This window comes from Aphis gossypii, chromosome 1 (assembly GCF_020184175.1).
Source record: "Aphis gossypii isolate Hap1 chromosome 1, ASM2018417v2, whole genome shotgun sequence".
Taxonomy (NCBI): Eukaryota; Metazoa; Arthropoda; class Insecta; order Hemiptera; family Aphididae; genus Aphis; species Aphis gossypii.
The window spans coordinates 13377712-13387289 of NC_065530.1; the positions used below are offsets into that span (position 1 = coordinate 13377712).

At 26.2% G+C, this 9578-nt stretch overlaps 1 long non-coding RNA gene across 1 annotated transcript; it reads right to left on the reverse strand.

The window, feature by feature from the left end:
* Positions 1–3892: 3892 nt before the first annotated feature.
* LOC126549302 (uncharacterized) lies at positions 3893–6108 on the reverse strand. The gene is made up of 3 exons (XR_007603446.1): positions 5823–6108; positions 5021–5460; positions 3893–4228 (listed from the first exon to the last, which is right to left on the reverse strand). It is a non-coding gene; the product is annotated as an uncharacterized LOC126549302 (long non-coding RNA).
* Between the last annotated feature and the right edge of the window lie 3470 nt (positions 6109–9578).

Here is a 9578-nt window from a genome sequence, read left to right on the forward strand (position 1 = left end):
TAATTTTATTAAATTTTGTGTCAATAACACGCTACTGTAAATACCATAACATAGTGTGAATAGGTTCAAACTAATTAACATATTTTTAAAATGTCATGACATATGGAAAATGCATAATATATAAATACGTAGAAGTTTTAAGGCTATACGAATTATTTAAAATTAAAATTAAATAATTAACATTGTTATTCATTGTTTAGTATGTGATTTCGTACTAATTTGAACTTCTTTAAATTCGTATATAAATTATTGTGTTTGTAAAAATTTTAGATTTTTAAATTTAGTATGAAATACTTATAAGAAATATTATATTACATTTTAAAATCTTAATTTTGAAAATTAGAGAATTTTATAAATTTTTAATACAAAATACTTGTTTATATTTCTTGTGATTTTAACGAATTTTATAAACATTTGAATACCAAATTCATAAAAAATTGCGATTACGTATTTTTAATAATTGTATACAGATGTTTACAATTTACGTGAGATCATATATTAAATTTTTAAACATTTTAACACAGCGAATAATTTTTTATTGGCATAAATTATTCAATACACAGAAAATTACAGTATAGGTATAAACTTTAAACATTTAAAAAAAACTTTAAGTTTCTACAGTTTGTCATTAATGAATTATAATAACATAAATAATTACATTTTGTCGAAAATTGATTTAGCTTGAACATTCTGTTTTTTGTTTTTCTTGATTATTAAGAAAAGTATACTTGAAAGTTTTGACCCCCTTCCGTTAAAGGAACAACTAGATCTAATTTTATAGTAGAAATCACACCCAAAATTGAAAAATTTTTTCTGTCCTAAAAAGTGATGACAGACAGAAAAATTAACATATTGTAAAATAAATACATTCATCATCAAACCGTTCAGAATTTAAAATATGGACATTGGACATGTGGGTATTGCTCTGCTGTGCAATTAGGTAATATATTTCTAGTGGATTCCTGTAATAGAATGTGTTCTAATTTAAATCCAGTTATATAAATTATTGTTATCAATAAATGATTCTGAGTGTAGACCGTGATTTATTTATTAGGCTGTATCGCAACGTATATTTCATGTTGTGTTTTGATGTTTTTATTAGATAAAGTAATTTATTTTACTATTACTTATTAGTAACACAATATTACAATTATTAATTTATTAGTATTACATTATGTGAATAAAAAATAATAATAAATGTAACATTTTTATGCCTCCACGAATAATGTTTTTCAATTATAATAAAATAATGAATATAAATAATCTTTGTTTAAATAATATGAAATTATATTCAAATTTGAACTTCTTTCAAAAATAATTGCATTTGTATATTTTTAGACTTTTTATTTCAGTATGAACTACTAATGAGCAACTTTGTATCAAATTTACTATGCCTTATCTATAAAAATTTAATGTTTTATAAATTTTCAACTGCAAAACAATTTGCAAACTTTTGTGATTTTGACGAACCTCAAAACATATTTTAATGTTAAAATATTGCAACATAAACTATAATACAGATAATAATATATATAATATATTATCTGATATAATACATCCATAGTATATTTTAAATATTTTATGTAGGTATAAGAACAAATTATATGCAACTTTATATAACACTTTTTAATCTTTTTGACTAAGCAAATTTTTTTTTTTTTTTGATAGTTGTCGAAATAAAACTAAAAAATTGTAAATATCTATAAATAATGCAAAAGATTTGAAATATTTTTATCGTGCATAGAAAATGAATGCATTAACATTTGGTGAAAATGTCAAGTACTGAAGTATCTACAACAATTTGTTTCCGAAAAATTACCGTTTTCCTCAACTTTTGTAAGTATTTTTCTGATTATTTTGAAAAATATTTGGATTTTTAAATTTGACCTTTTTAAAGTACAAAGTAGATATATCTAATTTTTATCAGAAACGACAGAAATTATCCTCAAAGTTTAAAATCGAAGTATTGTTTCGATTATTTATCGTGTAAATACACACACACACACACATAAAGATAAAAAAACAACAACACAATATTATAAAATCAATACTTTCATCGCCCACTCAGATTCTTAAATGTGAAGTTTTAAATGAACATGACAGCTGAATTCCAAAAGTATATTATTTAAGACTTACTTTTAAATTATTTTTCACTTTAAAAATAACTAATTAAATATAATAATAGATGCATGGTTATAATTTACGTTGTATTTTATGAATTGAATTGAATTATAGTTTGTTATTAGCTCTTTGTTTTGATTAAAATTTAAACATTGAAATAAATATTATTATAAGTTAAATAATTATACGTGACTATAGTTGTTTTTTAGGCTTTATATCAAATGGCAAATTCTTAAAAATTTAGTATCTAGTGATCACGCGGATGATATATTTAGTTCCATATAATTCTAAACATCAATAATGTAAAATCAATAATAACAAATTATTATGACAAATGACTAATGCATTTTAATTAACATCGTTTCATGGGAAATATTTAAAGCGTTTTAGATTAAAGGAAAAAGTATTTTTTAAAAGCTGGTCTCTATTTGTTATTAAAATTTAATGTCTACGTAAGAATAAGATTTAATAAGATTTCAATTTAATTTTAAAATGTAAGCTCTACAGCTCTACTTTATTTTTATGTGGGTTACAAGATTCGTTGAGTTAAGTGGGAGAAAAAACGAGTAATACATTACATATTATTATAGTATATATAAATTTCAAAAAAAAAATTTTCAATATTGTATTGATTTTTAAAATATGAATATATTTGTATGTCATATTATTATGGAAAATTATTATTAAATATTAATTGTAATTTGAAATTTTAATTATTATAAAATTATAGCAATTTTATTAATCTAAAACGTTATGACAGTCAACAGGCACACACAAAGAAAAATTAATTTAAAAATCACTCAACGTTATAAATTCAATATTACATTCATCCATCCTCTCTGCTGAAGAATCTACATTTTTTATTTAGTGTTTATATATTATATTAAACTTAATATAAGTCATTAACAGCAATAGAAAAGTCTTTAATATATATATATATAATATACAGTACTTGTATAGGTTTTAGTAAAATAACAATTAACACTACATCCAATAATCAATATATAGCCACTAATATATATGCTAAATATACAGTCTATATTATTGCACTAGTAATTTTAATATATATATATATATATATTATAACTTATAAGACTCAGGGATGGCCAAAATTTGTTTGGTCACGATCTACTAAAAATATACTTCACCTTTGAAAATCGACTTCCATAAAACATTTTTTTTATTATTGAATAACTATAATTATTAAGAAACATATAGGGCGCGTAGCCTTAAAAATAAATTCTAACATGACCGACTTTGAAATTGTCTACGATCAAGTGAAGCGTATTCATAGTTCATACTTCAATGTTTGTAAAATATATTTCATATTATACTTCAATAATAATCTAATTTGGCAAACCGTAAATATTAACGTAAATATTTATTATATTTACCTATATGATTAATTACCTATTAGTTTATGCCTTCATGGTCAATTTACTTAAGAGTATTCAAAATCACATTTAATCTATATTTATTATCATCATCGTTTATTGACAAATACGTGTGTTGAAATACAAATTAAAAAAGTTATAACTTATAAGTGATTTTTGATTAAGTTATAAAAATGTATATTTAATTTTTCTTGAGAAAAATATTGAATCAAAAAATTAATTTTGTTTTAAAAAAGAATAAGTCGTAATTAAATCGTATGGGCTACGATTTAATTCAATTCAATCATGATCGGAACTCGGAATCGCATTCTATCCCCAAATGTTCTAGAATCATATTATATAAGTTCCCAATTATTTTAACTGAATTATGCATCTTCAGAAAATATAATTATACATATTAAGCTACATAGGTGACATAGCCCATAAACCACGATAATATCATTTTTATTCTGTCCAGCGCAGCAATCACTATAATGCAGTATAATATGCAATATCAATGCGATACTTCTTCTGATAAATTGGTTGAAAATTGATAAATACACGTATTTATTTGTTTGATTAACACTCTTTTAGCAATAGTTAACTTCATACCAATATACCATAAAACACAGCATGCAGCATTTAAAGTAAAAGAGTTGTGAACTGTTAAGTTGTAAGTCCTCAAATGTTTTGTTGACGAAATGCCTCTAACTTCCTAGACTTGGCAAACATTACTACAAGTACAAAATATTTATATTATACATATTATATAATAATCCATTATTATAGATAAGCAGTTAGTTTTGTATACACTTTTAAAAGCCCGCTATTATCTCTAATTTACTTATGATAATTAAATTATTTATACATTTAATTTTATTTGTTATTTGAAATAGTCAATTAACATAAAAATACATTTTTAACTACTAAAATATGTTTTTCTCTTAAAAATGCATTTTTATTCATTTTTTTAACTATAAATTCGTTTTATTTATTTTTTATATTTAAATCGATATATTTTTGCTAGTATGCATTTAATCGTGGGTGTCAAAAATCCCTTATCATATTTTGTATATATCTATTAAAGTTTTTAATTTTTTATGAATTTATAAATTTTTTGTTTATACTCTTTCAGTCTTTCCAGTAATTACTTATACCTAATGATATTTGAAATTTGAATAATCATAAAATTATGATAATTATTAATTTTTGGTGATCAGGTTAAAGTCTACAGCTACCATTACAACATAATATCATAATTCATAATCAATACATTTTTTTGGCTTCTAAGTTGTATATATAATGCATTTGCCTGCGGGCATTCTATCTCGCCGATTTTTTTCTAAATATATTATGCTCAGCAAATTAATTTTTTATACTTCTGTCAGCTATCATTATAAACTACCCGTGTATTAATTAACTAATCTTATTCATTGTAAATTTAATAGTTATATTTAAAAATTAGAATAGACTGCAGTTTTTATCACAAGTTTATATTTAATTACATTTTTAAATTTACAACATACATGCAGTACAACGCCGCCGAATGTGCCCTGAGGAGAAAATTGTACGTGGAAAAAGTGCTCGATGGCATAGCAATAAAATCGAAGGAAAGCAGGTTGTGGAAGGTGAAGATGGCTCAGGAGGTGAACCGGTCCTCGGACGTGGTTCATTACATGTGTAAGTTGGCCGTGTGCGGGAAGTCCATGACCAAGGACGAGGAAAAGATGCTGGAAGCGGCGTACAAGCACTTGTTGGACACGATACAGTCGTCCAGGAGGACACTGATGACGATCGAGCAAAAGGACGGCATCGCGTCCTGGAAGGCCACGATGGCCCGGGAGTATCGCGCGCACGTCGACGTTGACTTGAACTTGCTGTGCGTCAATGCGCAGGACGTGGTCAAAGTGTGGCTAGCGTCCGACTGGAGCCACAAAAAATGCATATGTAGTATTATACATTTTACCTAATAATGAAATAATAAACAAAAGTCTATAATTTGGTTAGGCAAGTTCACAGGGAACATACCCAGATGACAAGGGCGTCTCTGGCCCTATTTTCAAGGGGGGGGGCGACTTATTGATACAATTTAAAAAAAAAACTTTTTGTATCATAATTACATATAATTACGAAAATATTAAAGTAGGTACTATTAAATAGAAATAAAAACAGAGGCTCTGGGGGGGGGCGATCGCCCCATCGCCCCCCCCCCCCCAGAAATACGCCCTTGCCAGATGATACAATGTGTCGGCTATCTTCAGGCAAGACATGGAAATCTGTTCATGCTAAAACAACATATGAACTAAATAAAGTTAAACATTTACTTACATACATGCAATTGTCACTGAATATTTAAGACTTTTTATTTGACTTTCATTATTAATAGTGCAAATATTCCTTTAAACGAATTAACAATTCTCTTTTTTGAAAACGATGAAAATATATGTAATAACTTAAATATTAGTCATACAATTCTAAGAATACAAAGTATACCTATTAAATATTTAGGTGTTACCATGGTGAAATATACAATATATTTCAACCATGGATGTTACTTTCAATAATCATTTGAGGTTAAATCTACGTATAAATTATTTAATAAATCGCCCGCGCATATCAGTTCATAATTTTTATAAACTGCATTTCATTTTACCACAATACCGCATGAGAATTGTGTCTTTTTATCAGGCAGTGTTCCAATAAGACATTAGGATCTGGGGTAGCACACTTGAAAATGTAATCAAACCATTTCAGTTACAACAGAATAAAATAATAAGAATTTGTCTGGGTAAACATAGCTTTGTGGGGTCAACATTACTCAACTAAGTACAATAAATTAAAAGTGTTAAACCATTTAAATTAACTTACAAAAAGTTTGCCATATTATGGGAAGTTAGAAATGTTTTTATTTGTTCGTTTATTTTATATCTTATTTTTATTCTCCACACTGTTATTATTTATCATGTTTTTATACTACTATATTAGATTGTATTTTTATAATAACTTAAATAATAAATTGTATAACTCTTTATCTCCAACACAAGCCTTACCTACAAATTAATTTAAACTGTATTTTTTTTTATGTATTCTGTTCAAATATTTTCTGATTTTATTAAATAAATAAAAATATGGTCAATAGTAGTATATATTAGTTGTTTGTATATATTTGTTAAACTGTAGGTACTGATTTCAATTGTTGTATAAATAATATTATAATAAGTAGGATAGTGAATTATAATAGAAGTGTTTGTATACTGAAGACGTCATGATATTATTATATGTACCTATATGTCCTATATTTATAATACTATAAATAAGTAAAACACATTATTATTATAAGTACTTATATTTTTTTTCTAGGTTAAATATTGAGATAGGTAGTGAAATATTCATCTCTGAAACGACTCACCTGTATATAAGTTATTAGTTTATTATAGTTATATAACTTGTTGAATACATGTATATATATATATATATAAATATTATAATTTATAATTATAAGACAAATAAGGATTTTTACAGGCTTTTGTTTATTGTTTTAAAGTTATTGGCGTTTTATAAGTAATAATAAGAGACTTAGAGACATATTGATTAATGTATTAGGCCTATTATAGGATATATGATGTAGGTATATATATTAATATATTAATTAGTTTTATAGGTACCGAATACCTAATTAAATACTAAGTAGGTATCGTGATAAGTATTGGTATTAACTATTGATTACTATATAGTTTATAGTTGGTACGGTTTATATTTTATCATCCTTCTTAATAAAAATGCTGTTATTATAAAGTTTTAAATATAAAGTTCCGAGTACATAATTTGAAATGCAACGTTTCTCGTGTTACATGCTGTCCTGTAAATAAATTAACTTGATTGGTTATTGATAATCGCACTAGTTGCTATACAATTTTTAACAATACTGGAAAAGTTGTTAGTTTATTTTTTTAACTCAGAAAGTAGTTATTATATAAAAATGTAAATTGGTCTTAAAACTAAAAGTTACTGCTAGTTAAATAGGAAATAAAAACTTAACTAAGGTAGTTAAAAATCAGTTAATTTCGTTCTTATGATTTTTAGCTGAATAATATAATCTATCATTCTATTCCAGAACACAAATTATTATTAAATTTAATAACAGTATGTGTAGAACGTAGGCATACAAAAACAGAAATATATACTACTAATAAATAATACTTGGTACATTTAAGAGAATATCTAATTGGCAGTTCAAGTTGTATATATTTGTAAGTTAAGTCAGTAGCTCCAGTGAGGTCGATTTGGCTGATGATACCTAATTACCTAAATAGATAGCCGGTGTGTATGACGATCCTGATTTCGTCTACTAGTAATTATCGTTACGCCAGTAGTACACAAAAGTGATTAATTACGATTTACGAGTAGTTGTATACAGAATTTGGACGAGGTTTTGGTATAAAAAAATATTTTAAATGTTTGCTTAAATAAGTGTCTGTTTCAATTGAAAGACTTTATTAAGTTATTCGGGTTAGATTTACCAATTAGCCTAAAAATTAAATAGAATTATTTGATAGGATTTGAATTTCGACCATGTATTCTTCCAATCTGTCTTAAAAAATCATTTTCAAAAGATGTACTGACATATAGTGGTCTGTCATTAGGTAGTCAGTTTGTAGGACATCGTGATGCGATATAGATATGAATACAACGAAAACCATCAAATATAGTCTATATAGGAATATGGATTATATATTATATTATAACGGTGATTTGAGACGGTTATTAATTTATTTCGTTACAGACGTTTATCTAGCCAATTTTTTTTCGGCACATCGTATTATTTTTTTTTATTTTACCGAGAATTAATTTTTTTACGTTTCGGCTATCACGAAACAACGATCGTAAGACGTGAAAGAGGGGTTAGTGTAAATGCCGAGTAAAATTCAACTCGTACTTCTGACAGTATAATATACACCAGGGATGGCCAACTTTAAAAGATATAGGATCGATCTCTGGGCTCTGAGTTTTTCTAGGTTGTCGCGATCGACCAAAAAAAAAAAAAAGGTATAAACAAAAAAATATTTTATACACATGCTTATTATACTTTTTTTATTTCTGTTATTTATAATATTGGTAATAAATTATAACGTTCAATTTTACAGTTTTACTTTGCATAACAAATATTTTAATATAATATTTGATTATAAATTGTCATTTTTAACTTATTGTAATTTGTTTTCTGAAAAAAATCGAGAAAAGACGAAAGCGAGTTGCGATCGACCTGTTGACCACCCCTAGACCATATACCTCCTCAGTGGCCTAGTGGTAAAACACCTATAGACCTTATAATAAACATGAAACATCGAACTACCAATGATTTCGTATACACATTGGCTACTTTATTGTTGTCGAACCGCACGACGATATTATAAAATCAATAATGCAATGCACAGTTCTGTATGTGTACTGCACACGTAAAATATAATATTAAATATTCATAAACAGTTATAGAAATATACTATTATGTCGGTCGTCGGTATTAGCATTAGCATTATAGTTTAGGCACCCCGCGGGGACACTTGTGCAGTTGTGCAAATCTGTCCGTTTGCGAATGTATTGGGTACACGACACACGTGATAAACAACGGTATACACACGCACATCATCAATATATTGTAAATCCACGTGTAAAATTTTTTTACACGTCTACGTGCGTATTCATTTTTTATTGACTCCGTTGAACAAATAACTAGTAATAATATTATATTTAATGCAATATACCCCACCCGCCCGTGACGATTTAACAGTACCTAATATTTAGTATGACGCAAGTAACGTCTGCGTTCATATTTAATTAATTTATTGTACGATTTCGCTTTAAAATAATATATCGATCATATTATTGTGATTTCAATAAATTCGTATTACTAACGCACGACATTTAGTGGGCGTATATTATGAAAAAAAAAAAATAAATAAAAAATCCGAAATGACGTATTATAATCGCGTACGCCCGCGACATTATGCCGTGCGATACGAGAACAATAATAATATCGATAATAATTATTAATAACATTAATTATTATAATAATCATCGTGCGAC